The sequence below is a fragment of the Euphorbia lathyris genome, chromosome 1, assembly GCF_963576675.1.
Source record: "Euphorbia lathyris chromosome 1, ddEupLath1.1, whole genome shotgun sequence".
Lineage (NCBI taxonomy): Eukaryota > Viridiplantae > Streptophyta > Magnoliopsida > Malpighiales > Euphorbiaceae > Euphorbia > Euphorbia lathyris.
In genome coordinates, this window is record NC_088910.1 from 1,160,523 (window position 1) to 1,170,421 (window position 9,899).

The following is a 9,899-nucleotide window of genomic DNA, read 5'->3' on the forward strand; positions in this document are numbered from 1 at the left end:
CGGGTTGTAATGTAGGGTTAAGGTAAAAGTATGAATACGAAGATAATGTGGCACAAAAATTGTATAAAGTTTTCAAAATTGGAGTAGCTATTAGCAGGGGCGGATCCAGAGGGGGCGGGGAGGGTCGGCCGACCCTCCGGCCCTCCGGAATACCCTTGAGGAATAGTGCTTTAGCCCCAAGTAGCCTCCAAGATAGTTAAAATTAGTACTTATAATATAGGACGTGATAGTATGACATAAAATTAAGTTTGCATAGTTGGTTTTAGTGGTAAGTAAATGAATTTCCACATCCAATTGGTCCATGTTCGAATCTCCCTCTCTTCATTTTTTATCTCATTTTAATTTTCTCTCTCAAACCTCATTCTCTTTATTATTTGGGCTAATTACAAATAAAAAACAACACCTAAATGACCTCAAACCTAAAAAGTTGAAGAATTAAAATTGCTTAAAATATCATTTAGCTCTTGAAAATTTTCATTTCGAAGTCGTTACCGGCCAAATTTGGTAAAGTAAAAAAACATGTAAAATTTTGCAACCATAAGGTTGTGTTTGTAAAAAAAATACCACAGGTACCACATTGCAAATTGGCCAAACCACAGGGTAGTTATTTATAATTAACCCTTATTATTTTTAATTGTAATTTTTTTTAGTTTAAATTGACTATTTATATCTTAGCTCTTAATTAGTAATATTAATTTATAGGGATAAAGTATGAAATACCTCTAACGCGTACAGATATGAGTAATTTTACCCCTAATTAGTGATAAAATACAGTATATTTTTAAAAAATTTCACGTTTAATCATATATTTGTGATAAAATTGCTCTTGGTTGCCAATGTTAAGGGTAAAATTACACCATTTTAGACGTTAGGGATAAATTTGTTCTTAGGTGTAAACATTAAGGTATATTTACACATTATCCTTACTTTATATTGAAGTTTAGTTGTTTTGCACCTTAACGTTTCCAATTAAGAAAATTTACCCTTACATTATCAAAAATTTGAAAATTTTGATTTGACTACTATGAATCAAAACCTTAAGTTTAAGAAAAGAAAAAATTCATGTAGTGGAGCCCCTCCGGACTTTAAGCTCTGGCTCCGCCACTGAACATAAATTACGACTAAGTATCATTTTGTAATCAAATTTGTAATAATTTATAAATTCTTAAATTTTTATAAATAACAAGATAAAATTAATTATAAGGGATAAGGTACTAAAATATTCTATGGTATTTGGAAAAATATCAATTTAGACTCCACATAAAAAATAGCAACAATGTGGGTTTAACGTTTAAAAAAGAGTACCAATTTAGGTCTTGGTAATGGAACGTGACACGTCATTCACATTACTTCGTTAAATTATAATTTCTCGCTCCACGTACAATTGACATGACTTAATGGAGTAATATAAATAACGTGTCACATTCCGTTAGCGATGCCTAAATTCATACCATTTTTTAAACGTTAAGCCTATATTGGTGCTATTTTGTACGTGTTGTCTAAATTGACACTTCTAGGTCTATTTTAGTACCATATCCCTAATTATAATTTGTAATTGATGTAAAGTGTTATTTACTCCATGATCTATTTAAAATTTTGTTATCTGGTCATTGATCTATTATTTTATCACATTTGACTTCTGAACTATTCCAATTGAGATTTCACCCTATTTTGATGGCGACTTGACAAAATCGTTATCCCTCTAATACATGTTCATATTTTGACATATGGACTTGACACGTTGCATGTCTTAAAATTTATTTGACACATAGATTTTCTTATGTAAAATTAATTAATTAGATTAAAACAAGAAAACAGATCTAAATAAAAATAAATCCCTCAACTAAAATTTGTCAAGTCTAATTGTCAAAATATCACCAAGTGTCAATAGAATAATAATTCTATTAAGTCTTCATTCAAAGTGGGGTGAAATTTCATCAATTGAGATAAGTCATAGGTCAAATTACAATATTTTGAATAGATTGAGGGGCAACTGATCAAGTTACAATATTATTTTTTTTGAAACAAATCAAATTACAATATTAAGCCTTGTAATTTATAATAAACGTCCAACTTAACCAATCTCTAAACATCAAGATAAATTATTCTCTTTCTCCCCACAAAATCTTACGATTAGGTCTGAGTTCAAGCGTCCAAGATTAATTTGTAGGAATTAGTACTTTATCTTCTGCTTGCTTCTCTCATGACTATGAGAAAAAATTTGATTTTACATATATAAAAGCAAGAAGAATAACAATTTCATAACTTTATATTAGTATTATTTGATTTCGATTGTCAAGATTAACATATGATTTGAATTGTAATTAATAAAATATTGGTTTTATTATTTGGCATTTATTATTTTAAAATAATATTAAATTTAGACGTGGAAAGAAGTATAAAGATTGCCTAGAGCCTTCAAAATGCCAGAGACGGCTCTGGGTGTAGAAGAAGGATATATAACGAAACCAAGTGACAACATAAATTATATATCACTTGCTTGGACTCATATTTTGGGATTTAAAAGACCATGTCATGACATTTTCTGGTGACTTTTTTTTTTTTTTAAAATACCACTTTTATTGTATTAATTGAGTTTTTTTTTTTTTTTTTGCAAAGTTTTTTGTTGATATTCCACAAAACGCTAGTGGAGAATTCTAAAAAAGCTTTGGTTGTTACAGTGTTTTGTGATGTTATCACAATGACCATAATTTTTCGGCCGCCTTAAGCTATTAGAGGGAACATATTGAATTATAGACTTCGAATTAAAAGTAAAAATAAACACAAAGAATGCAATGATTGGATATGTATTTAATTTGACAATTTGAATAAAATAAAGTTTGATGATAATGTCAGACAAAAATTCAATTTCTGAAGCAACTAAACAGTATTTAGATTGGTAATTCCATTTTAAATGTTGGTGGTTTAATAAAATGGTTGAAGTTGGCGGATTGGATTTTCACATTGTGTTTTTGGTTTCTCAAAGTGAATTATTAAAGTCTAGTTCTTGTGCAGGTACTCATACAAGTATGCATGATTTCTTTCAGAGATAAATTATTGAGAAGAAAATATTAGACCATTAAAACCGGTTTATCGTACTTTGATTTATATCGATAAAAATATTGAACTATATTTAGGGATGCAAGTGGGGCGGGTATTTACCGTCCCTGTTGGTGACCCGTCCCGATAAGGATGGGGAATCACCGATAAGAATCCTTATAGGACGGGGATGAGGATAATTTTATACCCTGTATCGGGGATGGAGAATGTAGCCCCATCCCGTGGGGATCCTCAACCCTGCCCCGTTAATTCCCGATGGAGAATCCCCGACGGATCTTCAATTATTCTCTATCATAATTAGGGTTAATTACAAATACCTACCTTGTGGTTTGACCGATTTGCAGACCTTTACCTGTGGTATCTTTTTTTTTTTTGCAAACGCAGCCCTGTGGTTTGCAAAATTGTGCTTTTGAGTTCACTTTGTCAGAATTTGGTCGATAACAACTTCGAAATGAAAATTTTCAAGAGTTATATGATATTTTAAGCAACTTTAATTCTTCAACTTTTTAGGTTTGAGGTCATTTAAGTGTTGTTTTTTATGAGAGAGAAAGAAAATGTTTAGAGTGAGAAAACTCTAAAAATGATGATTTTGAAAAATTAAGAATATAGTTTCATAGTAAATATGATACTAAATAAGTTTAATTCTTGAAAATTTTCATTTTGATGTCATTATCGGTCAAATTTGGCAAAATAAAAAAAAACACGTAAAATTTCGCAACCACAAAGTTGTGTTTGAAAAAAAAAATATCACAGGTACCGGTCTGCAAATCGGCCAAACCACATGGTATTTATTTGTAATTAACCTTTATAATTAAAATTATATTTTAAATATTATAATTTATAACATTAAAGTTAAACTAAATAAACTTATTTTCAAATAAAAAATTAAATGGGATAAATAAAAATTTTAAAAAATTTAGAATGATTACTTATACTTCGTATTTCTTAGAAGTTTTAGTTTTAGTATATGCTAATTATTTTTTTTTTAAATATAAATGGTGATTCCCGTACCAGTGTTGGGAAGACTGAAGAGTTCCCTATTACGATTGGAGTGCATCAAGGTTCTGCACTAAGCTCATTTCTTTTTGCCATCGTTATGGATGAACTAACGAGTTCAATTCAAGATGGTATACCATGGTGCATATTGTTTGCAGATGATATTGTGTTGGTTGATGAGACGAAAGAAGACGTGGAAAGGAAGTTGGAACTATGGAGACAAACTTTAGAATCTAGAGGTTTTAAGTTGAGCCGAAGTAAGACATAATATTTGGAGTGTAAGTTTAGCGGCGATAGGAGTAGGGAGACATGGACAATCACCCTAGATGGGAGAGTTGGTTCAGGCATCAGATTGCTTTCGGCATTTAGGATCTATTATCCAAACAGATGGAGAAGTATATGAAGATGTTGCTCATAGGATTAAATCTGGTTGGACGAAGTGGAAGAGTGCTACGGGTTTCCTTTGTGACCCCGACATGGCTAATAGATTGAAGGGAAAATTCTACCGCACGGCAATCAGACCAGCATTGTTATATGGTACGGAGTGTTGGGTAATGAAACACTGTCACACTCATAAGATGTCGGTGGCGGAGATGCGTATGTTGAGATGGATGTGTGGTCATACGAGAAAGGATCGGGTGAGGAATGAAATAATTAGGACAAAAGTAGAGGTTACATCTATTGAGAATAAAATGGGGGAAAACTGACTAAGGTGGTTTGGCCATGTAAGACAAAGAGCGTTTGATGCACCGGTTAGGAGGACTGAAGAGTGGCAAAGGGATGTAGTGGTGAGGGGTAGGGGAAGACCTAAGCAAACTTAGAGGAGGGTGATCGAGAGTGATATGAGTTTATTAGGGATTGAGGAAAATATGATAGTGGATAGGACATAGTGAAGGGAGAGAATTTGTGTCGCTGACACGATTTGATTTCACGGTTTTATATGATAGTTCATGTTAGCCGATCCCGAGTCATTTCTTGATTAAAGCTTTGTTATTGTTGTTGTTGTATAAATGATAATTCCCTGCGAGGACGGTGATATGGAATAGGAAAAAAGTGTTTTTAAATAGGGATGAGGATCTCCGTTGGAACGGGGACCAGGAACAAATCTGTCCCCGTCTGTCTCGCAGGGACGGTGACGGGGACGGGGAATCCCCGACTCGGGATGGAAATGGAAATCGCATTCTCCATCCCGCTCCATTTACATCCCTAACTATATTCAAAATATAACTTAATAAATTGTATTTAGAATTTTACTTATTATAAATTTTAGTCAAGATATATTCCTATTATTCTAAATAAAATGATATTCACTTAAATTCAAATTATAATTTATTAATCAAGTTCAAATGTCAACCAATCAAATTAATATCTTAATTTTTATTAATTTATCGTAAATTATATTTATAAATATTTATGATTTAAATTGTAAATTATAATGTAATACTCTTTCCGTTTTATATTACATATCTTTTTAAAGATTTTTTTGTTTCATATTATATGATCAAATCACATTCTGTGTGCTATAAAATGTGGGTTTATAAAAATTAATTAAAATAATTGATTTATTATATAATAAATAAATATTAGAATCAATGAATAAGAGACAACAAAGTTTTTTTTCTTCTAATATTCTTAATTTATGTGACTCTTCAAAAAGACATATGATATAAAACAGATGGAGTATTATATATTAAAATTAGTATTAACTTTTGATTAAAATTTATATAATAATTAATTTTTTTTGAATATATTTAAATTCTAAATAATAATTTATAAAATAATTCAAATATAAAGGAATAAACAACTCAATATTTGAAAATAAAATTTTACTAATAAATAAATATTATATTTTATTATAAATAATTCTAGGTATAATACCTATTTGGCTCTCTAAACTAAAACTTCAAAGTCAATTAGGATTTTAAACTATCAAAATCATCAATTAGGTCCTTGAACTAACCAAAACTCATTAATCAGGTCCTTTAACTAACCAAAAATCATCAATTGAGTTCCTATTCCAAACAAAAACGTCAATAGGTCTCATCGAAAATCATTCAGTTGAACAGTTTCAGACTATTTTCTTTAAACTTATTTTGAACCAACATAAAGATTATTATAGTTTATATCAAATAGTCACAATTTCAGATTTTAGGATAAAATGAGGACTCAATTGATGATTTTTGTTTAGTTCAGGGACCTAATTAATGATCCTGATAATTCAGGATTTTAATTGATTTTGTAACTTTAGTTTGGGATGATCGAAATGGGTGTAATGCCATAATTCTATTTTAAGAAAAGTTGGATAGAGCAGATTTTAGTGTGTTTTTTTAAACAATAAAATTAAGGAAATATTTCTATAATATTTTTTTGGGAAAGTAAAAAAATAAACCTTGTGGTTACACCTGTTTTCGATTGCAGCCTTGTGGTTTAAAAGTTTACAAAATGGTACCTTGAGGTTCATTCCGTTAACAAACACATACCAAATTGACTAACGGTGTTAAAAGTCAAAGGGAAAAGAGTTAATTTAGTCCTTATATTTTATTTATTTTATAAATTAACTCACTTATTATCTAATTATCACAAACAAACTCCAAAATAAAAAATAAAAATCAATTACACCATCTCTTCTCTTTTTTATTTTTTTTTATTTTTTCTCTCTTCTCTCTCCTCTTTATTAATTTCTTTCTAAAATAAATTGAATTACTCTTTCAAATTAAATCAACAAACCGAAACAAGAATGATAACATTTCATTTGCTAAGAGCTGATATTTGATCTTTGAGAATAATCAACTAAGCCAAAATCAACTTTGATCTTTGAGAATAATCAACTAAGAGCTGAATATTTAATATTGGATTACTAACTTGCTATCATATCGAATATTTTCAAAACAACATATTGCAAAATTAGGTTTTATCTAAGAATTGTGAACAGAAAAATTAACCAATTATCATGAGAAATCCTGTTAGAATAATCGTGTACCCGTATATATCTGGAAATACAGAAATTTCATTATTTGGAAGCTGAAAGCCACAGCCATCACCCTCCGTCTCCTCCTCTATGTCCGGTTTATTTATTTATTAACCTAAAATAAATGTAGCAGATGATGTGGAAAATCATCCTAAGAGCCATACTCGATTTAACCGGATGGAAGTCTAGCCCTAACACATTGCATTTCGACCCCCAAAATCAGTCTTACCATTCTACAATCATCGTTGTCTTCCAGTTTCTTCAAATCAGCGTTTTCTCTCGCCTGGATTATTTGATCCGTAGCTGCCTAATTAAGCAAAGTGAGTTTATTTGTCACTTCTTTTCGGGGTGTTTGTTAGGAGGGATATAGGAGGCGGGATAGGGATAAAAAACACGAGATAAGTTATCCCGTGTTTGTTTGTGAGATAGAAGAGTGAGACAGACGAGGGATAAGTCTCTTATCCCTCAAATCCTATACCCAGAAGGGGGGTGGTATAAGGAGGTGGGATAAGCTCCTGCGATTTTAATAGGATGGAAAAGTCCATCTTATCCCTCAAATTAATGTTATGTAGTTTAAATAAGGTTAAAATAGTAAAATGTATTATTTTATCCATATCCCTATCCCACGTACCAAACATTGAATAATAATTCTCGAATTATATTTTTATCCTTATCCCAACTATTTATCATTGTCCATATCCCAACTTTTATCCTTATCCCTATCCCAATAGAATACCAAACGCCCCGTTTATTTATTATTCTGAATTAGAACAGCATCAACCAATTTATTTGCTTTTGGATCTTGGGTTGTACCTATGTTCTGTTAGCGATTTGATTCTTATCCTGATTGGATTTTGCTCCGTTGTATCTGCTTTGATGATTGTGTGGTGGATATACATGGTTTTGATTGTGTTTTTAATGGATGAATGATGATTACGGGGAGAGACATGGTTTTGATTGTTGATTTAATTTGAAAGAGTAATTCAATTCATTTCAGAGAGAGAAATTAACAAAGAGGAGAGAGAAGAGAGAAAGAAGAAAAAAAAATAGAGAGAAGAGAGATAGTGTAATTGATTTTTATTTTTTATTTTAGGGTTTGTTTGTGATAATTAGATAATAAGGGGGTTAATTTATAAAATAAATAAAATATAAGGACTAAATTAACTCTTTTCCTTTTGACTTTTAATACCGTTAGTCAATTTGTTATGTGTTTGCTAACGGAATGAACCTCAATGCACCATTTTGTAAACTTTTAAACCACAAGGCTGTAATCGAAAATAGGTGTAACCACAAGGTTTATTTTTGTACTTTTCTCTATTTTTTTTTTATCTTTCTTTATTTGGTATCCAAAACTTTTAGTTAAAGTGTCACACCCGACCCTAAATGACCTCAATCGGCATCGGGCGTGAAATAGAAAGATAATAATCAATACTTAGGAGTCTCCAAGTTATCCACATATCATTATATTACAATTGCAATACCAAAGTTCTAACCATAATTCTAACAATAAGCAGCCAACTTCCAAACCTCGCCTAATCGGGCGGTAACCTTCTCTATATCTTGTACTTTCTCACCTAAAAATATTAAAACATTTAAAAACGTGAGACAAAAATCTCAGTAAGAAACTATCAGCTATAAAAACCAACTTTACTTAACATAGCTACATATATACCTTTAGAAAGAGATTTAATCAAAACCTTATAAAATATTGTAATCAAATAAGTGTTTTATCAAACCAAATCGTATTCAATCAAATGTAAAACCTTATATCAAAATCAATCATAACCGAAAACGTAATCCAAATGAACTTAAAACATTGTATCCATCCTCGAGTTTCTCCCCTTAAGTATCAATCCATAACCACATATATAGTCGAGACGTCTCTTAACATTGCCTATCCCATATGGTCTTACCCAACACTTCTCTGCCATACCCAATAGGTCTTCAGACTGTGTACACAGGCCATATCCCTCACTGAACATGGTCTTCAAATATAAAACCACCGATCCGGATAACTCTCGATAGATATAAAATCATAAAATCATAATGTGCTCAAATTTCCTTTCACAATCAAATTCCAAACTATTTCATAACCATAAATCATTTGGCTTCAATTAGCCTTTTTGTATCATAAAAATCATATTTGGACTTCAATCCAAAATAATAACAATAATAACCGCAACAGATTTCTCAATCCAAAAACAATTCGTAAGAAATCATCAAATTCATTTTGTTCAATATAGATATATATTGAAACCAAAAACATATATGTATATATGTAAATCAACCAAATCAAGCCTTAAATCAACCAAATCAAACCTTAAATCAACATAATCAAGTAAAATCTTAAATTCACATAGAAGCATAATCAATAGCTTCATTTGAACCGTAATTTCATAATAAAAAACAAAATTAGGAAAAACCCCAATTTTACAAAATTCCTGCATAACCCTAAAATATCAATTTCTGAAACTTCTTTGATTATATATATATATCTGTATATATAAAACTCAAAATATAATTGATAGTTACTTACCTTGGCTATTAATTGGACAAAATACACCCGATCGATTCGCCGCTAAATTTTGTCTAAGACATTTCCGTCCAAACACTGCCGAAACTCAAAAACTTTTCGGCTAGGACTTAGATCTATGCATAAGGATACTATGGTTTTAATTTCGAGTGATTCGGACAGTCGAATCTTCGTAAATCAAAGAAACGGTGAAGAAACGGTTCAGAGAACGGATAATAAATAGAAATTAAAAAGAAAAGGAAAAGGGAAAAGAAAAAAAATTGATAATGATCACCGCCTTGTATTTGATTGAGATATATATCTCAAACTTGACGAATATTCTGTTTGATCCTCCATCTTTAT